Source organism: Drosophila mojavensis, unplaced genomic scaffold (assembly GCF_018153725.1).
Source record: "Drosophila mojavensis isolate 15081-1352.22 unplaced genomic scaffold, ASM1815372v1 contig_136, whole genome shotgun sequence".
NCBI classification, from domain to species: domain Eukaryota; kingdom Metazoa; phylum Arthropoda; class Insecta; order Diptera; family Drosophilidae; genus Drosophila; species Drosophila mojavensis.
This window is the reverse complement of record NW_025318667.1, coordinates 31,555,929-31,583,637: the sequence shown is the minus strand read 5'-3', so window position 1 is coordinate 31,583,637 and position 27,709 is coordinate 31,555,929. Positions and strand designations below refer to the sequence as shown.

The 27,709-nt window shown below is 38.0% G+C and overlaps 1 protein-coding gene and 1 long non-coding RNA gene across 6 annotated transcripts in view; one reads left to right on the top strand and one right to left on the bottom strand.

The window, feature by feature from the left end:
• The window catches only part of LOC6586324, a 157,869-nt gene that overhangs the window by 38,887 nt on the left and 91,273 nt on the right, over positions 1 to 27,709 (bottom strand). The gene's annotated exons all lie outside the window — the stretch shown is intronic.
• On the top strand, positions 20,620 to 26,561 carry LOC122757914. Its single transcript, XR_006358107.1, has 3 exons — positions 20,620 to 20,631; positions 24,885 to 24,888; positions 26,507 to 26,561. It is a non-coding gene; the product is annotated as an uncharacterized LOC122757914 (long non-coding RNA).

Here is a 27,709-nt window from a genome sequence, read left to right as displayed (position 1 = left end):
ATTTGGCATGCATACTCGTGTGTACCATACGCAGTACGAGTTTGCTTTATTTTTTCGATAAATCGTCCGATAACTTTTTTTAACTGGAGTCTTCAAATTTGCGTTGTATATAAAGTTAATCGATACAAAGATTTTGTCATTTACAGATTTTGGATACCACGCCCCCTTTCCCCCCAAATTGTAAAAAACGCATTTCAAGTACTAGAGACTTGTGCTTTGGAATGTACAAATTCACCATATGATTACGTTCTAAAAGTTTTATGAAGATCGTATGTCTACAAAAGAAATTATTCAACAAAGAAATTCTCATAATATTGCCCACACTGCAGCGCAGCCCAAGCGCAGTCGCTGCTTACTGCGCAGTTAGCAGAGCACGGGCTTATGCGTGCGTGTGGATGCATGTGCATAAAAGAAGTGCAGAATGATTAGAATATCAGCTTAGAAGGTTCAGGGTATCTCCTAGTCGAGCAGTCTCGACTGGAGCCTTCTTACTTGTTTTTACAAATCTAGCGTACAAAGCAAACAACTTTGGCATACGATACCCTTTACCCAATTGCGGAAGCTAGTCCGAAAGCGCATTAAATACCACCTAAATACCACTGGAAGTTGAAGTTTAAGGTGCCTTCTTTAGCAAATCGTCCTTGGACGGACGGACACGCAGCCTGACTGACGGATATGTCTGGTCCTGATTAACAACATATAAGTTAACGACAGACCCTACAAAAGGGCATTGCACCGGCCCAATTATATCACGGCTCCAGTGCATGCACTTTTGACACGTGCGCTTTGTCAGCAAAATACAACAGCAATGCAACCGCAACCGTGGGAGCCTATCGTCAGCAATAATAATAAGATCAATGCACTTGGCCAAAACACATTCTGGTCAACGTGTGCATTTCCGCCACGAGCGCCGAGTCAGCGCACCGATCAGCACCACCGTGAGAGCCATCGTGTCACAAGACACCTATCAGCAGCAACAGCAGTGACCACGGCGGCAGCGACGCCAATAGCAGCAGCGGCAGCTTTCATATAAATAGTACTTGTATAATTATTCCTAAGTTAGTTCTAATCCAACTCCGAAAGTGAATAAATGTTTTTTTAATCCAAAAACCGCTTACGAATATTTAATTTTTAGTGTGTGTCTCGCTTCGCTCTGCCGGTTAAAAAAATGTAACGAATCCGTTATTCTTTGACATCCTATTTTTGTTTGGCTATTTTCACATATCACATAATAACATCCACCATTTGTATTGGCTCAACAGCAAACATAAATCAAGTAAGAGAGCTCAAGTTGAGACTGTTCGACTACGAGACTCCCTGAACTATTCGAGCAACTACTATTTCAATAAATCTTCGCGTCCTTCTGCACAAGAAAAAAAACATGCACACACACACACAGACATACGCACGCACGCATAAACACCATTGGCTGCAGTGCACTATGGGAAAAAATACCGATAGTGCGGCATTTAAAGTATTAGAGGCTTGTGTGAGAGAAGTGTAGAATGATTCGAATATAAGCTTGGAGGGTTCAGGGTATCTCCTAGTCGAGCAGTCTCGACTAGAGTCTTCGTACTTGTTTTTAAATGTCCGTAATTACAGCGCGGATATCGAGTTTATCATTAAAAATCGATAACTCATTCCGATCTTTTTATCGATAAAAAACCTTATCGAAAACCAGTTATAAAATTATATCTCCTACACCTTTATTGCTGGAGTCTCCAAATTTTTTATGTATGCTTATATGTAATTTATGCAATTTCGGTTTTTGTTAAAAATTTACCCCCCACCCCTATATCCACCCCCTCACCACCATGTTTGAAAAAAGCGTATATCAAATACTAGAGACTTGAGCTTTGGCAAATACATGCATATCTATGTTATAATCATAATCTAATATAAATAAATCTATAATAAATTGCATGAAGATCGTATGTCCACAAAAAAAGTTATTAAACAATTAAGTTCTCATAGTAAGCGCACACTGTGCCCATGCCTGTTTATGCTTGTGTCTGTATGTGTTTGTGTATGTGTGTATGTGTGTGTGTGTGTGTGTGTGTGTGTATGTATGCCTGTGTGTGCGTGCGTGTGTTTGTGTGTGTGTGTGCGTGTTTCTTGTGTAAGCTGAAAGACGCGAAAAATTATTGAAATTGCTATTACTCCGTCCATCCGTCTGTCCGTCTGTCCGTCTGTCCGTATGTTTGAACGCGTCGATTTCCGAAGATATAAGAGCTAGAGACTTCAATTTTTTTTTAAATGACCGTATATACAGCGCGGACGTCGAGTTTGCTTTTAAAATTCGATAAATCATCCCGTTATGTTTTTATCGAGTAAAAATATTCAAGTTCAAGCCAGATGCCACTATAGCTAATTGTGAATGATTTTTCATTTTTTTAAATTTCTCAAATATTTAATATAATATGTAGATCATATGCTGAAAGTTTCATTAAATTCCGTTCAGCAGGGTGACGAGCTAAGTCGATTTGGCCCTGTCCGTCTGTCTGTCCGTCCGTCCGTCCGTGTGTATGAACGCATCGATCTCAGAAGATATCAGAGCTAGAGACTTGAAATTTGTTTTCCTAGGTCCGTGTATATCACGCGCATATCAATTTTTTTTCTATATACCGATAACTACTCCCGATATTTTATTATCGATCAAAAACCTTATCGAAAGCTAGTTATTTGATTATATCTCCTACACCTTTAGAGCCAAAGCTTGCAAATTTTAAATATAGACTTATATGTTTTTTTTTTATAATTTTGATTTTTGTTGTAATTTACCCCTTACCCCTATATCCACCCCTCACCCTCACCTTTGTAAAAGGCGTATTTCAAGTACTAGAGACTTGTGCTTTGGAATGTACATACACTTTCACCATATGATTACGCTCTGTAGGTTTCAGTAAGATTGTTCGTCTAGAAATTAAATTATTCAACAAATAAATTCTTATAATGTTGTCCACACTGCAACGCTACCCAAGCGCAGTCGCTGCTTGCTGCGCAGTTAGCAGAGTGCGTTCTAATACGTGCGTGTGTATGTAGGTGTGCCGAAAAGATGTGCAGAGTGATTAGAATATCAGATTAGAGGGTTCAGGGTATCTCCTAGTCGAGCAGTCTCGACTAGAGTTATCTTACTTGTTTTTTAATCAAAACAAATCAATTTATTTCTAAAATATGGTGTAGAAACATTTGTGTGACGTCTGCAATGCCGATTGTCTCTCTCTCTCTCTCTGTCTTAGCAGCATTTCTGTCGCTGCTACGCACAGACGCGAGGGTACTGATAATTGATAAATACATACATACAATATGTATATAAATTTCTAACAGCGTCTTTTTATGCTGAAATTTGTTGTCATTATTTCTCGTTTTTTTTCGGCATGTTGTAATAACCGATGATTGACTCAAAAATATGAAAAAATCGTCGGAATAAGCGGTTTGTATGGGGACCAGCCAAGACATCGAATTCTTATCGACATAACCGGCTGGACGCTTTAAGCGGAGTCGGTATAACCGTATTCCACTGTATTTTTTGTATAAAATGCATATAAGTATATATTTAAAATTTGGAGACTATCTTTAAAGATGTAAAGAAATTATTCATGCACATTTTCTTAATACGGGAACGTGATTAATAAATATACGTGTTTTATTAGTAGTAAAGGTAAGGCAAAAAACGAGCAATCGAATACAATATTACGTTACTTTTTATCACCAAAAAGTTTTTCAACTTGATTAATTTATGTTTGATTAGCAAATGCCACAAAAACGCAAGGGGGCTAATTTGAGTCGTCGAGCACTCAAATCTAGAGGCATACAAGATAGAAGAACACAAAGATTAGATGAAGAAAGGCAACAAAGCAATGCAGATGTCCGTGTAAGCATGGCACAGTTACATGCATCACAATTGCAGGAGGCACAAGATGAGCTAAGATAATTAGAACGAAGAGAAGTGCACAGATTCGTAGTCAACAGCCGTAGAGGATTTGACCGACAACGTCAACAAGTAAATCGAGCATTTACAGCACATTAATTTCTTCAATTTACGCTCATTCCAAAGTGGTCATTGGTACATTGGAAAAGGAATGCCCGCACTGCCATTCCTTTAAATTTAAAAATGAGCCGATCGGGATGTGTTGCTCATCAGGAAAACTTATACTCCCAGAAATTGAAACATTGCACAGCTTCCTTATTGGTTCTGATCCAGATTCTTCGCTGTTCTTGCAGTCAATTCAAAAATTCAATTCATGCTTTCAAATGACATCGTTTGAAGCATCGGAAATAGTTAACAAGTAAGAAAGCTCTAGTCGAGTATGCTCGACTACGAAATCCCCTGAACTCTTCGAGCAATAGCTATTTCACACACACGCACACACTTACACACATACGAACTTCAGATCGTAATTATAACCATAATATGCGTGCACTTGCCAAAGCACAAGTCTCTAGTATTTGAAATACGCTTTTTACAAAAGTGAGGGTGAGGGGGTGGATATAGGGGTGGGGGGTAAATTTTAACAAAAACCGAAATTGTATAAATTGCATTAAGGCATATACATTTACAATTTTGTAGGTCCAAAGATGTAGGAGATATAATTTTATAACTGATTTTCGATATGGGCTTTTATCGATAAAAAAGATCGGGATGAATTATCGATTTTTAATGATAAACTCGATATCCGCGCTATAAATACTGACATTTAAAAAAATTTGAAGTCTCTAGCTCTTATATCTTCTGAAATCGACGCGTTCATACATACGGACAGAGCTAAATCAGCTCGTCGCCCTGATCATGAATATATGTATATACCGTATAAGGTCTGCCACGCCTCCTTCTTCCTGTTACATACACTTAACAAAACCATTATACCCTGATTTTCCATTTTCAATGGATTCAGTGATTAATAAAAATAAAGCATACTTCGGTTGTTTACAACGCTTTTGACTTCCACACACACACTTATAGTAAATTAGTTATTTTGTAATTAAGTACAAAATATTCCCTAGGAATAACGGATAGGGCAAAGCAACGTTTGCCGGGTCAGCTAGTAATAAATATAATATAATAGTAAATCTATCAACTGTGCTTTGTTGCTTGATAGTGTCTTATGAAAGTTTGTCCGAGTTCAGTTATGTACAGACGACATGATAAAGTCGGAATGGCTGGTACTGCAGTTGCGAGGACATTGGAGCAAAATCAATTGAAACTGCTGTTAGAGCCAAACACCTGACTCCCGGCGGCAACGGAAGGACGCCCAGCGAGGACTGCCCACACAAAGTGGTCCGCGGCGCTAGGACTCAGACTATGAGAGCTGTGGCGCTATTATGGCCTCATTGCGGCAGGACAACTATGGGGCGCGTGCGCCACGTGTTGGCTGGATGACGGGCTATGTGGAGCATTACGGCCGGCTATAATGGCATTAATTATGCAAAAAAAAAGTGTTGACTGTGCGAGCGAAACGGACATTTTGAGTGCGAGCGAGTGAGATTAATTAAGTGAGGACTGCCGGTCAAATGCACGCGAGCTACCATAAAGCTGGGCTCGTGACACGAGGGTGAAAGCGATAGTCGATGGAATTAGATTGCACGTTGCAAAGATAGCTCACACTTTTCTGCACCGTTGACCCCTGACCGTTGCTCGACGTCTGCCAATAGATGTCTTTTACTGCCAGTCTCAGAACAAGGTCAGAATGTGCGTGTGTGTATGTGCACTGTGAAGACCGTTTGAATATTCAAACTACATATTCACTATGTACTATATGTTCACTATGCGAACGAAAATAGCATCTCTTCCGATATCCATAAAAACACCTTTGATTTTTTGGTTGAATTCGCGAATAGAGCATAAAGAATAAAACTTTTAACAGTTAATTGATAGCTATGCCCGCATGGTATTCTGAAATTTAATACTCGAATAGTGGACACAAAATATCGTATATTAAAATAAACATGTAACGTCTCCACTATTCATATTAGTTAAAAAATTGTTTTTCTTTACAGAAAATAGAGAATATTTTTGAAGACCTATGAACAGCTAATTTATAAGAAGCTCCAGTTTTTTCAACACATACCACGATCCATCCCTAGGAAAAAGGGCGGACTTTCATTTGGCTTCGTATGGGAGACTGCGGGCCACTTCCTGAGGATTGCATGTCGGACTACGAAAATGAAACATGCAATTTATTTTAACCTAAATTTTTGTTTTGCAATTACGCGAAACGCAAGCGTGCAATCAGGTAAACTGATCCAACAAATGACTCCACTCCTTCTTCAGTATATTCATAATATATAAATTAGAAATTTATTAAGCTGAAAAAAAAAAAAACAAGTAAGAAAGCTCTAGTCGAGTGTGCTCCCCTGAACCCTTCAAGCAATAGCTATTTCAATAATTTTTCGTGTCTTTCAGCTTACACACGCATACACACACACACACACACACATACACACATGCATACACAAACACAGACACACACACAGACACACACACACGCATACACACACACAGACACACACATACACGCAGACAAGCACCCACGCATAAACACGCATGGACTGCAATGTGCGCTTACTATGAGAACTTTATTGTTTAATAACTTTTTTTGTGGACATACGATCTTCATGAAACTTTTAGATTATGCTTTGTTAAACTCAAAGAGACCCTGTTTCGTGACGAATGCTGTATACTTTCGACTTTCTTCGTCAGCATCAACATGAAAAAATCAGTTTTTAAGGTCCATGACCGTAAAATATTTTGAGCTCTGCATTTTCTCAAAACTTCCTCAACTATTGGTACTGGAAATCTATTCTTTAACACAAGCGTGTTCAGCTTGCGATAATCTATACAGAGTCTGTGCGATCCATCCTTCTTTTTAGCTTATACGACTCAGCTAGTCGGAGGTAGATTGCCGAACGATTCCCTGTTGCATCCATTCGTCGACTTGATCCTGTACAAATTTTTGTTCGCTTGCTGATAATCGACTGGGATTCTCTCTAAATGCGTTATAAGGACCCTTTGGTAGAATACACAGCCTTATTGGACATCTCCTTGGCTCATCTATAAGCTTGTAGTTCTTTATAAGTTCCGCATCTTCTGCCGCATATCTCGACATCTTCGACATCTATTTCGTCTTTGGAGCTGATGACATTTAGAATATTGTATTCATCAGCGCTGCTCTCTATTTCTCTATTTTCTGTAATAGTGTACCCATTAGTGTTGAACGTGACTGAGAATTTCTGCAGAAAATCATAGCCAATTAGCATATCGACTTGCAACTTGGAATTAGGAATAACTAAAAATATATGTTCTGTACTTAGTCCATCCACCGCAACCTTGGCAGTAACATCACCTAGTACCTCCGCAGCAACATTGCCCAGCTCAAATTGTTTTATGAGAGAGTTCTGAAGCAGACGATCCTGAAAAAGTTCATCGTATTTTCCTTGTGTCATTATAGATACGTCGGCGCCCGAATCTATCAATCTATCTGACTGTCGTCTTGCCTTCAATTTGCATCTCTTTCATTCGGCTATCGTTGTACGTTTTAACGACTACTTTTATAGTTTGCATCTTTCCCGAACATTCCTTCGAATCATGCCCGAATGCACTACATTTGAAGCATTTAATACCTGCCTGGCAATCGGCTTTTTTATGATTCGTTGATCTACAATTGAAGTAATGCATTTGTTTAACTCTGTCTTTTATTTTGGCATGATCACTGGTCGGCATATCATAACGGCGGTTATTACGGCTATTTTTGGCCACAGCATCTATTAAGTCATAATGCTCTTTTAGTCAGTTCAGCGGTTGAGCCCCCATGTAACAATTATTTTGTATATAATTGTGTATTTATTAATTAGATAGAGTATTTGTAATTGAAATTAACAGAGTATTGAGAACTTTCTTCTTTCACTGTCTTCTATACGTATTGTTCCATCAACGCCTTCTCAACAACTGCCTTCGTCCACTAACCAGAGACATTGTTGCCAAATCAGCTTTTTTCCCGTAAAATCAGGCTTTTTTGAGAATCCAATTACGGGAAAAATTCCAAAACAGCGGGCAGCGGGTTTTCTTTACTGATCAATTTATCATAATTTGTAGCGATTAATGTGTAAAAGTGTTTGTCATTGTAGTTGAATTAAAACTAAATATTTTCTATGAATGAATCAATCGATAATAATGATATATATTTTATTAAATATAACTTATTGTGAGCAATAATATCGAACTTCTTGATTCTATGTAAATAAAAAGTACACATTCTCTAACAGAGCTTATTGATTGATTTTCTTGCATATGTATATATTGATGTATTTATTGATTCGTTTTCTTGCATATGTATATATTTTGCGAGTAAACAAAAATAGTATCGTTCCAATACTAGAGTTATTCTATTCAAAGAACATTGAAAGTATTGAACACCAATATAAGAATATTCTCCCAGTTCAGTGGGGAAATTCATAAGACTCTACATAGTTTAGGGTGAGAGGTGTGCTTATAAGTATTGGCAACTTTTGCAATGATATTGCTTTCCTTGCCATGGTCGAACGCGCAAATGGTAAAAAATTTTAGTCAGGTCAATATTGTAAAAACATAACAACGCAATAAAATGAATATTGATATGCTTACTCAATTTTTAGCGTCAGGTAAAACCTATATAGTGTAAAACTTTACAGATATGGCTTGCCACGGTTGAAGAAATGCTGCCATGGCTTCTTGTTACTAAAAATATATATATCAATCAAATCAAAGCAAAAACCATCAGCTTTTTTGTCCGATTTTTTTTTTCACCAAACTTCAGCTTTTTTTTAAAAGTATCTTCCCACTAAAAACTGCTTTTTTTGCTCAAAAAAAGTTGGCAACACTGACCAGAGAACACATAGACTAGACATTAGAACAAATTTTTTCAACGACGAAAGAATGCGCTGAAGAGACCAGACAACTTCGTATTTGCTCGGCTCGGTCTTTTGAGGTTAGAACGTTGTGTCGGGCGCTACCGACTGCAGAATACTCATTCACATCGCATCAGCAATTTAGTAGCTATGTATTGTAGAAAATTCAGTTTTTCCCGATTCGCCACGCACCCACGCGTGGCATATCGAAAAACAACCTGTAATTTTCATATTTTTTGAGGGTAAGCATTAAATTTTTGCAGTTAGGGTACCGTTATCACATTCTAAGAACTGACCAAAAATGAAGTGTCTACGCCCAGTAGAGGCGTGGCAAATCGAAAAAAAATGAATTTTCTACAGTATTAGAGCGAAACTTAACTACTAAATTGTTGATGGGATGTGAATGAGTATTCCGCCGTCGGTAACGCCCGACTGCAACTTTCTTACTTGTTTATAAAGGAGAATGATGAAAGATTCTTTCCAAATTGGCAAGGAACACAGAAGTATCTAAGGACAAGTTAAACAATTTTAATAGTTGTGACTGAAGAGAAACACTACACTCTTTAATCACACAACTAGGAATATTATCGGCACCGGGAGAGAAAGATATCCTAATGGCTGCAGTCAGAGAGGCTGCAGTAACTTTAGGAGTATTTATAGACCCATATTCAGGAAGTGAATATGGATATGAGTTCCTGTAGTGATCAGCAGAAGAATAAGTGGATTGAAAAAAATCTGCAAATAGATCAGAGGAATCCTGGGATTGCAAGTTTTTTCACCACCAAGGACAAATGAGGACGGCAACCAGAAGATTTACGCTTCAAGTTTACAAATGAGTAAAATTGTTTAGGATCTCGAGAAAACTGACGTTTGCAACGTATAAAAAATTTCCCATAACAACTAGAATTTAAAACCAGACTTTTTATAATTTTTTAAACATTTAGTTTTATTGTTTCTTAAGGTCGAAAGAGACTTCGTAAACCAAGGTGGCTTATTTGAAACTGGCGAAATACGGCAGAGAGGGACACAAACATCCAGAATAGAGTTTAAGGTGGTATAAAAAAACGATGCTGCCCAATTAATATCAACCGACTCATATAAAAGAGACCAGTCTGTTGAATGAATTAATTCGTTGAGCAAAACAAAATTGCATTTACGATAACAGCGACTGAGTTTAGAAGGCAGAGAAGTCTTAATGAGAGGATTATCAACACTTAATAAAACCTCTAAAGTGGGGTGGTATCAGGTGAGCAGAAAAGAGTTGATCTCACGACATTAATAAGCGAATCATGACTTACAAACACAAGATCTAGAGTGCGATTTAGATGGTTTGAAAAAGAGTTCATGTGAAGCAGCAGAGCAGAGGTTCAGCAATTCATCAAAAAGATAGTGATCAATTGTCGGAATAAAGTAATTTGCATTATAAGTTGATGACCAAAAAGTGTTAGGAATATTAAAATCACCCAACACTAGAAACAAGTCTCTATCATTTACATGCTCATAAATTTCTTTAATACAAGTTATGTGTTGAACATAAACTTGTACATCAGACGAGGGAGGGATGTAAGAGCATGTGATAAATAATGAGCAAGATGGCAGAGTTAATTTAACCCCTATAATCTCTGCATCCTGATGGGACGAAAAGGTAAACACTTCGGAGAGGATACTGGATTTAACAGCAATTAACTCCCCACCCCCTCTATGCATAGCACGGTCAAGTCTATAAATAGTGAAATTACTTGAAAGGATCTCACTATTATGAATATTATTACACAACCATGTTTCAGTGAAAGCGATAATACAATATTGTACACTAAAACTATGTAAGAATAAATTTTTAGAAATCTTCCTCAGTTTTAAAAATTGAGCTTTCAAAGCACTATACATTTTAGAAAAGTTGATCTGTTTATCCAAGCAAATCGGACAAGACCAGCGTACGCCTCCACTACCACCTATAGTAGTGGACATAATCTTGTCATATTCACGCCCAGTAAGACCTGCACACTTAGTATGCAACATATTATCGCACAACCAGCAATTTATAAATTGCGCTTGTGCAGAATCAACTGCCTGCCTGAAAGTGTAAGATTTCTTACAGCAGCTCATATTGGCAATTGGGATCAAGCACAAACAAGTAAGAAAGCTCTAGTCAAGACTGCTCGACTAGAGATCCCCTGAACCCTTCGAGCAAAAGCTATTTCAATCATTTTTTGCGTCTTTCTGCTTATAGAAGAAACACGCACACACGCATACACACAAACACATACACACAAGCACCCACGCATAAACACGCATGGGCTGCAGTGTGCGCATACTATGAGAACTTGATTGTTTAATAACTTTTTTTGTGCCTTTTACAATGTGATGATGAGCGGGTGGATATAGGGGTAGGGGTAAATTTTAACAAAAACCGAAATTGTATAAACTGCATTAAGGCATACATTAAAAATTTGGAGACACTAGCAAAAAAGGTGTAGAAGATATAATTTATAACTGGTTTTCGATAAGGTTTTTAATCGATAATAAAATATTGGGAGTAGTTATCGATATATAGAGAAAAACTCGATATGCGCGTGATATACACGGACCTAGGAAAACATTTCAAGTCTCTAGCTCTTATATCTTCGGAAATCGACGCGTTCATACATACGGACAGACGGACGGACGGACAGACGGACAGACGGACAGACAGACGGACAGGGCCAAATCAACTCAGCTCGTCGCCCTGATCAAGAATATATATACTTTGTGGGGTCTGCCACGCCTCCTTCTGCCTGTTACATACATTTCAACAAAACCATTATACCCTGATTTCCCATTAAAAATGGGTTCAGGGTATAAAAACACAGCGAACCACGGATCAAACCTTGCACAGGAATATATAGATATTTAATAATCAACCGAACCGCAATTATGTGAATTTGATTAAGACTATTTAACTAAGAAAAAAGAATATTTGCAGAGCACAAAAGTAAACACGTCTGTTAGTTCTCACTGAGAGCTCTCTCTCTGCCATGCCCCTAATGGGCGTAGACATAAAATTTTGTCATAAGACTTTAAAGTATCATAACATTAGCTTACGTTCAGCGCTCTAGCTGTAAAACTCTTGGAAATACAGATTTATCCGATTTACCACGCCCCCAATGGGCGTAGATATATCCGCCATAACTCTTGATCTTGGGTGGTCGACGTGGATCTACATTCCAAATTTTAGCATTCTAGCTCTTCAGCTAATATGATTTCTGGCATATTGGAAAATGATTTGTTACAGAGTAGCTTACAATGAAATTCTCCACATGCCAGGGAAAGGGGACGAATTGCCTTTCACCACTTAAGTCTTTTCAAATGTAGTGTGAAGTAATCCTTACATGCGACTAGAGATGGATGCGACTCGTGATACTCGCACTCAAGATAGAAATACAAATTAAATTCGAATCGATACAAAATACATTAAAGAAAACAAAAGTAAACTACGTTACAGTTTAACAAGTTGGAGTGCTCTAGTCAAGACTACTCGATAAGATCCCCTGAGCTGGTATTCCCAAAAAAAAAAAACAAGTATGAAGGCTCCAGTCGAGACTGCTCTACTAGGAGATACCCTGAACCCTCTAAGCTGAAATTCTAATCATTCTGCACTTCTTTTATGCACACATGCATACACATGCATACACATGCGTCCACACGCACGCATAAGCCTGCGCTCTGCTAGCTGCGCAGTAAGCAGCGACAGCGCTTAGGCTGCGCTGCAATGTGGGCAATATTATGAGAATTTATTTGTTGAATAATTTCTTTTGTAGACACACGATCTTAATGAAACTTTTAGAGCGTAATATATGGGTAAAATGTGTGTACATTACAAAGCACAAGTCTCTAGTACTTGAAATGCGTTTTTTACAAATTGGTGGAGAAGAGGGCGTGGTATCCAAAATCTGTAAATTATAAAATCTTTGTATCCATTAACTTTATATACAACGCAAATTTGAAGACGCCAGGTCTAAAAGTGTTCAAATTAGGCTGAAAAAACCAAGTCGATTTTTCGATTATTCTCGATAAAAAGTTATCGGATGAGTTATCGAAAAAATAAAGAAAACTCGTACTGCCTATGGTATACACGAGTACGCATGCCAAATTTCAGAGCTCTCTAGCTCTTATATCTTCTGAGATCCTTTTGCTCATACGGACGGACGGACAGACAGACAGACGGACAGGGCCAAATCAACTCAGCTCGTCGCCCTGATCAAGAATATATATACTTTGTGGGGTCTGCCACGCCTTTTTCTCCCTGTTACATACTTTTAACAAAACCATTATACCCCGATTTCCCATTTTCAATGGGTCCAGGGTATAAAAATGCCGCGTCCTAGAAGATTTAATTTTTCCCATCGGACCCGTAATGCAATTAGGCAACAGAATGCCGCGAGTCAATTATCTGACGAAGAACGAAAAATCGCCCGAGTAGAGCGCCGCGATATTATGCAGCAAAGAAGGGCCTTAATTCGCGCTTCTCAAAGAGAGGCAACCCGTGAAACGGCAATAAGAAATGGTTCAAGTATTGATTTGAATCGAGCAGCGTTTCGATTGATTGCACCATTGACTACACCTTGCATCGTTTAGTTTGCATTGGTCCAATGGACGTTGTTTGCCAGCATTGTGGCGGTGAAACGCCCGGTTTCTGCTGCCATTAGTGGTCCCGCCACCAGAGCCATTGCGTTCCCTGCTTTATAGCGAAACACTAGAATCACGACATTTTCTAGCGAGCACTCAAAAATACAATGCCTGTTTCCAAATGACTTCATTTAGGGCGGAAATTATTGAAGAACGCGGATATAATCCGACATTTAAGGTAATTTACGTTCTTATTTTCTATGATTGTAAAAAAAATTTGGAATGTAGTCTGTTAGATTTCTGTAAAAAGGGTTTGTAAATCTAACTATAACTATGATCATCACAGATATGCTTTTTGAGTTTAAATGAAATCAGTTCCCGATTCGTCTTGCCTTCGCCATGACGCTCAACAAATCACAGGGCCAATCCTTAACTATTTGTGGCTTCAAATCTAGAAAATGCGTGTTTTTCTCATGCTCACGTGTTGGCAAACCATCCGCATTATTTGTTCTTGCACCTGACCAAAAAACGAAGAATGTCGTTTACCACAAGGTGCTTGAATGAAAATCCGATTAATAAATTAATCAGACTGTATCCCAACCTGAACAACATAGGTTTCAATAGTTTTTTTTCTATAGAAATAATGGATAGGGCAAGGCAACGTTTGCGGTTTTCGATCCCTTACACCTTTGCATATATGTAAATACATATACAGGTGAAATTTACCTTTTTAAAAGTAAGCATACTTTCATACATATGTTGGTTAAATGGACCTATTTAAAAGGATGCAGCCTTTATATATCACAAAAATTATGCAAGTAAAAAATACCTATAAAATGTATTGGGAAGTGCACTTGTCACTTGAGTTAATCAGATACTTAAATATAAACGCGAGTCTGAAATTTGAACTCATAATCGTTCATACAATTCTAAGTTGTGGTAGGCACACGCCAATGCTCATGTCCCATGCATACACACACGCGCATACACACATGCACATAGGCACACAAATGCTTCTACAATGATTACCCCATAATTTGTGAGCCTCGCGGCCCCTGCGTACACACAATCAAACGTATGTATGTGTGTGGGCGGCTCAAAACATCTACCAAACGCAAATTCGGGGCTCTAAAATTGCTCTCTAAAAATTACTACAGGCAGCAAGTGTGCAAAAATCTGTACACTACTTGTCCGGTCTATGTGTTCTATGATTAGTGAAACTATTCGAGTTCTTTAATTAAAATAGGTTTACTATCCTAAAACTGCTTTTTACTTTCGAAAAATCGGCTCGTTTGCCCAATGTGCATTTGTGAAAAGTTTTCAGTTTCAGTCGAAATGCTTATTTTACACTGGTTTTTAGGACAAACACCTTTGTACCCCTGTCTATACATTAGCCAACACATAATTAGTCTAAACTTCTATTGTTTATATTCACTACACATTTAATGTAACACTCACACTTGACTCCTGCACAAAGTAGGCGTCAAATAATTTACTATGTTTATATTATCTATCTATATATATAAAAGAGAGTTGTGTAAAAGTGCTCCAACACTTATAACTCGAGATCTGCTGGACCAATTTGCATGGTTTTTAATTTGTTGGATTTATCTCCGCCACGAGTAGGATAGTAGATCTTAAAAATACTGACAAAATTTGACGAATACTTGAAAACGCGGTTTTTCCCTAAAGATTCAAATTTCCATTGATACTCAGTAGGCTTGATAACAGTGACAGTTTTCGGTCCTGCTCTCATATTATACAATAGTATAGAAGTAAATAAACAAATGTAGTCAGTCAGTCTACGGCACAGCCCCAGGCGAACCGGACTATTCATAGAAAAAAGCACATTTGATAAAAATAATACGCGTGCGTACAGAAGCTAAATATCTCGAAAGTTCAGGTATTTGTTTGTCTCAAACATAAATTTGTGTAAATTATTTATATTTATATTTCTCAATTGTTTTATGTGGTTTTGTGCGAGGGCATATTCAGTATTACTATTAATAACAAGTAAGAACGTTGCGGTCGGGCGTTACCGACTGCGGAATACTCATTCACATCCCATCAACAATTTAGTCGTTAAGTTTCGCTCTAATACTGTAGAATATACAGGTTTTTCCGATTTGCCACGCACCTACTGGGCGTAAGCTTCTCATTTTTAGCCAGTTCTTAGAACGAGCAACCGGTAACCTAAATGCAAGTTTTGAATTCTTACGCTCAAAAAATGTGAAAATTACAGGGTATTTTTTGATATGCCACGCCCCTAAAGAGACGTAAAAATTATTTTTCAAGGCATCGATAGAGGAGGCTACCAGTAACTCAACTATCCAAATTTAAAGCTTCTAGCTATTATACTTTAGGAGATATAAACTTTTGCGGTTTGCTACGCCCCCTGTGGGCGTACATATATCCGACAAAGCTTTTTGGTCTTGGGTGATCAGCCCGAGTATATATACAAAATTTGAGGTCTCTAGCATCAATAGTGTCCAAAATATAACAGAATATAAACAAGTAAGAAAGCTCTAGTCGAGACTACTCGACTACGAGATCCCCTGAACCCTTGGAGTAATAGCTATTTCAATCATTTTTCGCGTCTTTCAGCTTACACAAGAAACACGCACACACACACACACACACGCACGCACACACAGGCATACATACACACATACATACACACATACACACACTCACACACACACACACATACACAAACAATTACATACATATACACACCCAAGCATAAACACGCATGGGCGGCAGTGAGCGCTTACTATGAGAACTTAATTGTTTAATAACTTTTTTATGGACGTACGATCTTCATGAAACTTTTAGATTATGATTATAACATGAATATGCATGTAATTGCCAAAGCACAAGTCTCTAGTATTTGAAATACGCTTTTTACAAAAGCGAGGGTGAGGGGGTGAATTTAGAGGTGGGGGGTAAATTTTAACAAAAACCGAAATTGTATAAATTGCATATAAGCATACATTAAAAATTTGGAGACTCTAGCAATAAAGGTGTAGAAGATATAATTTTATAACTGGGTTTCGATAAGGTTTTTTATCGATAAAAAAAGATCGAGATGAGTTATCGATTTTTAATGATAAACTTCATATGCGCGCTGTAATTACGGGCATTTGAAAAAAAATTTGAAGTCTCTAGCTCTTATATCTTCTGAAATCGACGCGTTCATACATACGGACAGACGGACAGACGGACAGACAGACGGACAGGGCCAAATCAACTCAGCTCGTCACCCTGATCAAGAATATATATACTTTGTGGGGTCTGCCACGCCTCCTTCTCCCTGTTACATACATTTCAACAAAACCATTATACCCTGATTTCCCATTGAAAATGGGTTCAGGGTATAAAAATCACTATATCTTCAGGTCCGATTTGCCACGCCCCTAATGGGCGTAGGCTTATAATTTTATCTTCAGACTTTATAGAATCATAGCATTAGCTGACGTGCAAAATTTCAGCGCTCTAGCTGTAAAACTCTTGAAGATACAGTTTTATCCTATTTGCCACGCCCCCAATGGGCGGAGATATATCCGCCATAGTTCGTGATCTTGGGTAGTCGATGCAGATTCCGGTATATCGGAAAATGCATTTTTCGACTTGCCACGCCCCTAGTGGGCGGATCGGAAAAATTTTAACACTTTATAAATTGGAGATATACACGAGTATGTGTTCCAAATTTCAAGTCTCTAGCTTCAATAGCGCCGAAATAGATTGCGTTCATACGGACAGACGGACAGCAAGACGGACATTGCACAAAACCAGTATACTGATTCACTTTCGTGAATGAGTATAAAAATGCCGCATCCTAGAAGATCTAATCTTTACCGGCGGACCCATGATGCAATTAGGCAACGGAATATCGCGAGTCAATTATCTGACGAAGAACAAGAAATCGCCCGAGAAAGGCGCCGCGCAAAGAAGGGCCTTAATTCGTGCTTCTCAAAGAGAGGCAGCCCGTGAAATGGTAATAAGAAATGGTTCAAGGATTGATTTGAATCGAGCAGCGTTTCGATATGATTGCACCATTGACTACAGCCTGAATCGTTTAGTTTGCATTGGTCCAATGGACGTTGTTTGCCAGCATTGTGGCGGTGAAACGCCCGGTTTGTGCTGCCATTAGTGGTCCCGCCACCAGAGCCATTGCGTTCCCTGCTTTATAGCGAAACACTAGAATCACGACATTTTCTAGCGAGCACTCAAAAATACAATGCCTGTTTCCAAATGACTTCATTTAGGGCGGAAATTATTGAAGAACGCGGATATAATCCGACATTTAAGGTAATTTACGTTCTTATTTTCTATGATTGTAAAAAAAATTTAGAAAGTAGTCTGTTAGATTTCTGTGAAAAGGGTTTGTAAATCTAACTATAACAATGGCTTTGAATTTAAAGATTCAAGGCCAGATTTGCTATTGCATTGGATCATTGCAACCTATTGAAGATGCACAGCACAAATTCTTGCAAATATACTTCATGGGTAATATGGAAGAACAACTTGACCGGCGTCAAGAAATCAACACAGCTATGAAAAGAGCAATTCTCCAAGATTTGCAGCAAATGCTTCACGAACATCATGCATTGGTCAAGCTGTACAAGACTGCTTTAGAGCGCATGCCAAGAGATGACTATAAAGTAGTAATCAGAGCAGATAAAAGACCAGCTGGAATACATGAACGCACATTTAATGCTCCAACAATCGATGAAGTGGCAATCCTGATTGTTGGTGAAAGCTTGGAAGCACGCGATATTGTGCTTACACGACGCAGTACTGGGCAACTACAAAGAATATCTGAAACGCAACGTTCATATGACGCTTTACAATACCCGCTGATGTTTTGGCAAGGAGACGACGGATATCACTTTTATATCAAAATGATTAATTGAATGGTAAAATCAATCATTGTTTTCATTTTAACTTTATATACATTTCATTCTGTTTGCTTTTGGTACACAAAAAAAGTTATCACTCTTAATTTAGTAGAGAGTAGCTGTAAAAGTCGTAAACCTATTAGGGGTTCTAAAATACAATTTTTACGATCAACAAATCACAGGGCCAATCACAGGGCCACTGACTATTTGTGGCCTCAATCTAGAAAATGCGAGTTTTTCTCATGGTTAATTGTACGTGGCATGCTCACGTGTTGGCAAACCATCCGCATTATTTGTTCTTGCACCATACCAATGAATGAAAATCCGATTAATAAATTAATCAGAGTGTATCCCAACCTGAACAACATAGCTTTCAACAATTTTTTACCTAGAAATAATGGATAGGGCAATGCAACGTTTGCCGGGCCAGCTAGTATTATTATAATAATAATATAATAATATTAATATAATATTATAATCTATATATATAAAAGAGAGTTGTGTAAAAGTGTCTTAGCACTTATAACTCGAGATCTGCTGGACCAATTTTCATGGTTTTTGATTTGTTGGATTTGTCTCCGCCACGAGTAGGTCAGTAGATCTTTAAAATACTGAACAAATTTGACGAATACTTGAAAAACGCGGTTTTTTCCCTAAAGATTCAAATTTCCATTTATACTCAGTAGCCTTGACAACAGTGACAGTTTCGGTCCTGTATAGAAGTAAATAAACAAATGTAGTCAGTCAGCCTACAGCACAGTCTCGAGCAGACCTGACTATTCAACAAAAAAAAAAAAAAAAAGACTATTCAAAAAAAAATAAAAATAAAAATAAACAAAAAAAAATTTTTTTCCAAATCAAAAAGAAAAATATTTCAAATCAAAAATCTGCAAAAATTAAAAAAAAATCAAAAGATTAAAACCTGACTAATCAAAAATAAATAAAAAATTCAAAATTCGAAATTAAAAAAAAAGAAGTTAATTATTAAAAAGTGTATTTTTGGCTTTTTATATTTTTGGACTTTTAAACTTTATAAATAATAATTGTGCGCGTGCGTACAAAAGCTAAATATCTCGAATGTTCAGGTATTTGTTTGTCTCAAACATAAATTTGTGTAAATTATTTATATTTATATTTCTCGATTGTTTTATATGGTTTTGTGCGAGGGCAGTATTACTATTAATAAAAATGCCGCGTCCCAGAAGATCTAATCTTTCCCGGAATATCGCGAGTCAATTATCTGACGAAGAGCGAGAAATCGCCCGAGAAAGGCTCCGCGTTAGTACCCAGCAAAGAAGGGCCTTAATTCGTGCTTCTCAAAGAGAGGCAGACCGTGAAATGGCAATAAGAAATGGTTCAAGGATTGATTTGAATCGAGAAGCGTTTCGATATGATTGCACCATTGACTATAGCTTGAATCGTTTAGTTTGCATTGGTCCAATGGACGTTGTTTGCCAGCATTGTGGCGCATTGAAGTTTGCTGGTGAAACGCCCGGTTTGTGCTGCCTTAGTGGTAAAGTGACATTGCCATTAGTGGTCCCGCCACCAGAGCCATTGCGTTCCCTACTTTTCTAGCGAACACTCAAAAATACAATGCCTGTTTCCAATTCGGGGCAGAGACAAATCCAACAAATCAAAAACCATGAAAATTGGTGCAGCAGATCTCGAATTATAAGTTTTGTAACAAACTCTACTTTGTTTTATATATATAGGGACTGTTAGGCGGTACGAAGTTCGCCGGGACAACTAGTATTATTATAGTAAATAAATAAACGTAGTCAAGTCAATCTATGGCACAGCTTTAGGCAGACCTGACTTTCAAAAAAAAAAATATATATATTAAATTTCGACTTATCTGTTTGGCACCAATCAGCACCTAAAACCAACTATGGCGGCGGCATTGTCATGGTTGGGCCTGTATGACGTTTTCGGGAGATGGAAACTTAGTTTTCATAGATGGTAATGTGGACAAGTATATGTACCTATTCTTTTCAAAGGAGAGTTCGGTCCAAAGTACCGAACACTTGTTCTAGAAGGGTGATCCCGATTTTGTCAGGCTAATGACCAGGAACATAAATCGGGTATTGTCCAGTCTTGGTTGATCTGGAACTGTCTAAATGTGGTCAATCCACTAGTCCAGTGGTCATAACTAACCGTTATCGAAAATTTGTGGGCGAAATGACCTCAAAACGGCCCTATTGGCAGAATGGCCAAAAATCTCCAGCGAAATCACCCGAAAATTGTTAAACTGGATGGAATCACGCTTAAAAGAGGTGATTAAACAAAAAGGAAGTCAACCCAAGTATTAATTTAAGAATATTTGGGCAATATAGTCATGGAAAATGAAGTGCACGAAATAAGCCGTGGCATGGAAAAAGCCAGTTATTTTAGTTTTCTTTAGTTTTGAATATTATTTTTTAGAATAGAAAAATAATGAAGTACCTTAATACATATCGAATGACTAATAAATAAAACCCCATTTAAATTTTTGGGATATCTTTACTGGTTTAGCGGGAATACGGCTTTAAAATTGTACTATACCGCTGCACGAAATAAGTTGTGAGCCAGTGTATATACTTAACAGTTTGGACGAGGCTACGGAGCACAAGCAGATGGAGCTATATTGCACAATGGCTCGACGAGAGGACGAGAGACGCATATACCTATTCCGGAAATTGAACCGTGGGTAAGTCGTATGCATGGCGCAAAATATTTTTGATACTTCTCAGATTCTCTCTGTACTATACTTGGGTAAAACAGCTCATTGACGTGAACCGGCTCACTCGATATTTTTTGTGAAATCCAACCAACTCACTCATTTAGCTCACTGGCTCACTTGCTGATAGCTCATGAGCCGATAATGATCGCAAACAAAGTGAAGGAGTGAGCAAAAACAAGCTAGTGAGTAAAAACGAGCCATCTTGAAGGAACAAGCTCAGTGGCTCAGTTCAGTGAGCCATTCATTTTGGCTCACTTGCTAAGTTTTCAGTTTCTAGCTTTAATGCTGTAGAAAAATTTGTTTTCCGATTCGCTACGCCCCCACGAAGACACATCAATGGAACGAGCCATAAGTAGCGTAGCTGTAAATTTTGGACGCTGACGCTCCAAAAATATGAAAATTGCGCTTGCGCTGCAAGCGTTCAAGCGAAATGGTCCCATTCTTATATGAAGCACAGCAATGCGCTATTTGTCCTACTCTCTCTCTCTCTCTCTCTATCTCTCTCTATGGTCTCTCAAATCACCGAACTCAGCAGCGCACAAAAATTGAAATTTGTTCGCGACGATCCCAGCTCTTTTCTTTGAGTGAAGGGTATACCTAAATCATAAAAGCGTTTGTCACGCGCATGCAAACAAAATGTAAGCGTTTCGATGGATATTCGTGGGAAGGGTATGAAAGCGTTGATGCGCATAAACAATATGATTTCGCGACGGGCAAGCACACACACACTGACTTTGTCGTGCAATATTTTCACTGCTCGAACCATCGATTGGATCAGGTTTCTGACATATTCAACTGGGTTATTTTGCCATTCCTGAACCCTTCGAGAAACCGATATTTCAATAATTATTCACACATGCACACAGACGCACACATAGGCACCCACGCATGCACTGCAGTGTGGGATTTTTAAGGGAACTTAATTGTTTAATAACTTTTCTTGTGGATGTACTTTCTTCATGACACTTTCAGATAAGATAGATATGCATGCATTTGCCAAATCATAAGTCTCTAATATTTGAAATACGTGTTTTACAAATATGTGGGTGAGGGGGTGGATTTAAGGGGGGGGGGGTTAAATTGTGACAAAACCCGAAATTGTATAAAAAGCATATATGTAAGCATACATTTAAAATTTGGAGACTCTAGCTTTAAAGATGTAGCAGATATAAAGGGTTTCAGATATAAAGGTCAGCTGCGCTTTCAGGACTATCTCCGATGATGCCGCGCTTGTCATAGCCGGCATGGTGCCACTGGAGTACCTGGTCGCCGAAACCGTGGAGCGGAATTCGCACGCGCCTGTGCGACACAACGCTATCAGGGCGAACAGCATTGCACGAGCTCATCCCGGAGCTCGAACCATGGGTTAACCGCAAACACGGCGAGGTTAACTTCTATCTTTCGCAGATCCTCTCGGGCCATGGATGCTTTCGGAGCTATTTGAAGCGCTTTGGTCACGAGGAAATTGTAGACAGTTGGATATCTTAAAACGCAAATTCTAAATTAATGACAAAGTTTCGAAAAGGACCTTTTATTAAATTTAGTGGTTTCAATGACGAAGACTAAGTATTAACATTAGTTTTTCCATCAATCCGTAACTAATTCGGATTTTTGTTTACCAAAATATGTATATGGGCTATAATTTTGATAAATTGCTATCTATCGCTTCTGAGCATATTCAGTTTTGATCGAGAAAGCATTGCAAAAGTTGTTGGTCTTGTAATTTATTAGCTGATTGTTCAATTGACTGACGTACACTTGCAATATCGGTGGCCAAGGACACTTTGGATGCTTACAAAATCAGAAGAGCTTGTCGCAGTTGCTGCTGTTCTGTTGGCAATTCAACGCTTACAAAATGCATTTTCTGAAATGAATGGCTACGGCGGAAAGACGGCGGAAAGCCGGCGTAATGATGAAAGTGCACATCCCTGACACAGAAACGAACTGGACCATAGGGTGGAGAATGCCTCGGTTTCTGATTTAAGTAATTCAAGAATCGTCTGTGGGTGACTCTCGTCGTAGTTCGGTCTCTGGTGCTTCATCTGGCGTCATATCCGGGTCTTCTTGGACAGCTGGAAAATGTCAAGCGTCGTTGCAAGGACGTCCGGATGTACGACACGCTCAATCAGCCGTGCATCGAGCGGATGCAGAGGCTCCACACCGGGTACATACACCAATTCGCAATATATATATGTATATTTATGACCTATATTCATGTATAGTAAATTGACTCAAGCAGTGGCTGATGCGCTGTCGTAGTTACCCAGGGACAATACATGTCCAATACGCCAAGATGAGGCGAGCCATGTTTAGTGAACGCTGACACCTGCTTATGGCCTGACTTCACCCTCTAATGCTGTTTTCTAAACTATTGGAGGAAAATAAAAAGAACATTTTTTTAAAGTGAATAAAGGCTTCTAAACTCAAAAATGAAATCAGAAAAAATCTAGAAGTTTTCGTTTAGCTGCCAGGTGCAAAAAAGGTAATAAGTGTCCCAAGGCACTCTTGGGCATCTGAGCGTAAAAAAAGTATTGAATAGAAATGTTAAATTTATTTATTCGTATGGTATATTTTGAAACAATTTTTTGTTTAAGTGCAGCATAAATGTAAATTACATTTTTCACAAATGCATTGAGTTTGCGATGATTTACAGAGCTTGTACCGTCTTTTACTTTCCCGATCCAATCAACTCGGGAAGTGGTTGACTTGGTCAAAATGTAATTCCGCTATTGGATGTAAAGTTTTTTTTTCCAAGTTTAAGCCAAAGCTGTGATGGTCGTGCCCGTGGAGTCTGAATTAATTGTTTTGTTTGGGAAAAAGGTGACCGGTCTGTTCGCAAAGATAGTGACTGTATGTTCAGATAGGGTGCTGACCGGTTTTTATTTTTAAACGCCACCAATCCTTCAGCAATTGACTCGCGAAAATCGGGAAGTTGCATCAATTTGTCACTGATCCCGTTTTGTTTTTGGATTCGCCTATAAAGAATATAAGCATTTGTTGCGGCCATATCAATACAATGATAAAAATTCTAATTGCAGCATCTCTGGTTTTAGCTTTGATGTGATAACGGCCCATAAGTCCATCCATGAGATCGACGCGTTATACTCCCGAATAATTTGCGGGCACTCAATTTCTATATGTTGCTTTGTCTTCCTGTCATAACGGCCAGTCTTAAGTGGACTTTCATTTAAACAATTTCCGCAGCAAATTGTTTAACACCTATATAAGTTGAGAATAAGCGAACGGCCCTGCTGTCCTTCCAAAGTACATTACTGACTTCGATTCCGTATGACGGGCCTACGAATTCAGTCGAGAAACCTCTGGGCTTTTTGTTAATAATTTTATCGTCAGGTAGCTTGCAATTGGGCATTCGATTTGCACGCACTGTGCCAAGGCTATAAAGGCCCTTTGCTCACAAATATACCATTAGAGGCAAAGAGGTATAACAATTGTCGAAGTACACGATGTGGTGCTGTTTTGGTCAAACGTACTACTACGTTGGCCAAAGCACTAACATTTGGGTGACCAGGTATTACAATATTATCGCCTGCTCCGCTATATATTTCGAATCGGTATGCATAGCCATATGAATCACACAAAACGAACAGCTAATACCCCATTTATGTGGCTTATGGGGCATATATTGTCGTAAGTGATGTTTCATCTTTGTGCTACACATTTGTTTATCAACACAAAGGCGTGGTTGTTTTGGCTCTGAGTCAAATCTTTGATTAAGATAATCGACAAATCTTCTAGTGCGAAACAATGGATCAAAGCCAGGTTGACCCTTTTTGAAACACTGGCTTTCATTGCGTAATGACAGGTGCTGTTTAATTGCTTCGAATTTTGTGCGGTTCATACTGGATTCAATGGGTCGAATGGCATTTTTCCCCAGTAGCTTCTCATACTCGGGTAGCGATATATTGACATATATATCAAAATTCCGATGTAATGATGAACATCTTCAATGTTCATTTGGAATCTTGTTATATTCTCCACTAGAGCTGTATGTGTGGTTTCTTCGACTATCATGCCCATGATTTTGGAATCGAAAAAATAACAAAATATCTCAAAAGTAGTTTTGAGCTTCATTATTTCAACCGGCAACGAAGAGTCGCCTTCAAAAGCAACGTTGTTCACATGCAACTGCATAGATTTCTGACGCCACATAATTTTGCTCGGCTCCTTTGCTATTGATTCAATACCTATAAGATATTAGTTAGCTAATCACATAATATATAATAACATATCGCAATGTTGCCTTCTTACCAGTACCAGTAAAGCCACCAGAAGATGGCAAAGCCACGCCTACTATACCAATAGTTGGTAGTGGCGATCGTGGTCTTTTTAGGGACTTCCTAACAGGCTCAGGCTGTTGGTCATTATTTTGCACATTTTCTTCATCATTGCAAGCAAATGATATTGTGCTAACATTCTCTACAGCAGCCATAAGAGTTTCTACAACATTTAGATGATCTTCGTCGTCGTCACTTGACTCAATGTCCGACATTTCTTCATCGGAAGGGACTGTCTCAAACAATTCTAATAACTGTTCATCAGTTAAATCGGATAACTTGAATCGAACCCGGTTTGCCATCTTTATAATATGCCCCTTTCTGGTAAGAGAATCCATAGAATAAATAAATGTACACACAAAATTGCAAGCAGTTGCGACGTAGCTGCTGGCAAAAAAAATTGCTTAGAGCCCCAAAAGTGTCTCAAGACACTTATCATTGTTTTTAAGTTACATTATACATTTTTTACATATTTACATATTTGTAAACGAATTTTAACTGTAAGTAAATATTGAGCTGGATTGCTTTTATAGATTTTTTATTTAAATTTCTGCAAAACCCTACATGCAGCAGATCAAAATACACGCGCGAAAAACACATGTTTGTGTGTTTATTAAGAAAAAAAAGTACCGTTAAAAGCTTTGGAGAGCTTTAACAGTTTTTTTTTTCTAAATATTGTGGTGTGATTTATTAACGATCAAAAAATATTTGAATGGCCAAAAAGCTCCACATTTTTTTCTAAATTAAATAATAAAATAAGTGTGTGAAGCAATATGAATGTAGCCTATATGGATACCAGTGTTGCCAATTTTTGTTGAGCCAAAAAAGCTGTTTTTAGTGGGAAGATACTTTTGAAAAAAGCCGAAATTTTGTGAAAAAATCGGAAAAAAAGCTGATGTTTTTTACTTTGATTTGATTGATATTTAAATATATTTTTAACAACTTATAATCATGGCATCATTTCTTAAAACACCGCAAGCCGTATCTGTGAAGTTTTATAATATATGTTTCACCGGATGCTTGAAATTGAGTTAAGCATTGCAGTATTGATCTGACGAAAAATGTTACCCACTTGGGCATTGGCAAAGAAAACAATGCAAAAGTGGCCAAGTTCCTAAATTTCTTATATCCTATCAAACCCTTAGAACACGCTTCTCAACTCAAAACTCTGTAGCGTCTTGAGTAGTTTCGTACTGAATTGGGTGGATGTTCTTATATTGGGGTTCAATACTATCAATGTTCTCCAAAAATATTTATGCATGAAAAGGAATCGACATTTTTTACTATTTGAAAATTTGTCGGCAACACATAAATTCTTGTACTACACGCTATCAAAAGAGTTGCATACATTTTGTAATCTTTTCGTTTCATTTACATAGAATCAAAAAGTTCGATATTGTTGTTCACAATAGGTTGTTCTGAATTAAATATAAATCATATCCTAGTTTAGTTAGTTCCATATTATTAGCGCTTGGTTCGTTCATTGAAAATTGAATTACTGAACTATTTGGTTTTAATTTAACTACAATGAAGAAAACTTCATTCTTCATACGAATTATCTATACAAAATACGAAAATTTCTTCAATAAATAAAAAAGCGGAAATAAAGCAAATTATACTTTAAAAAATCCAGAATTCCCGGTGTCCGCTGTTTTGGAATTTTTCCCGCAATCGGCTTTTCAAAAAAGCCAGATTTGACGGGAAAAAAGCAGATTTGGCAACACTGATGGATATCCAAATAGTTACATGTACTAATACCAACCAGCCGGCAAGAGGCGACAATAATTATACTCATTCACGAAAGTGAATTAGTATATTGGTTTTGTGCAATGTCCTTCTTGTCCGTCTGTCCGTATGAACGCGATTTTCTTTGGCGCTGTTGAAGCTAGAGACTTGAAATTTAGAACACATACTGGGGTATATCTGATTTGTAAAGTGGTAAAATTTTCCCGATCCGCCCACTAGGGGCGAGGCGAATCGGAAAATGCATTTTCCGATATGCCAGAAATCATATTAGTTGAAGAACTAGAATGCTAAAATTTGGAATGGCGATCCGCGTCCACCACCCAAGGTCGCGAGCTATGGCGGACATATCTCCGCCCATTGGGGGCGTGGTAAATTCGATAAATCTGTATTTCAAAGAGTTATACACCTAGAACGTTGAAATTTTGCACGTAAGCTAATGTTATGATTCTATAAAGTCTAATGACAAAATTATATAGATAAGATATAGTGATTTTGTAATTCTTCTATATTTTGGATACTTCTAATGCTAGACACCTTAAATTTTGTATATATACTTGGGT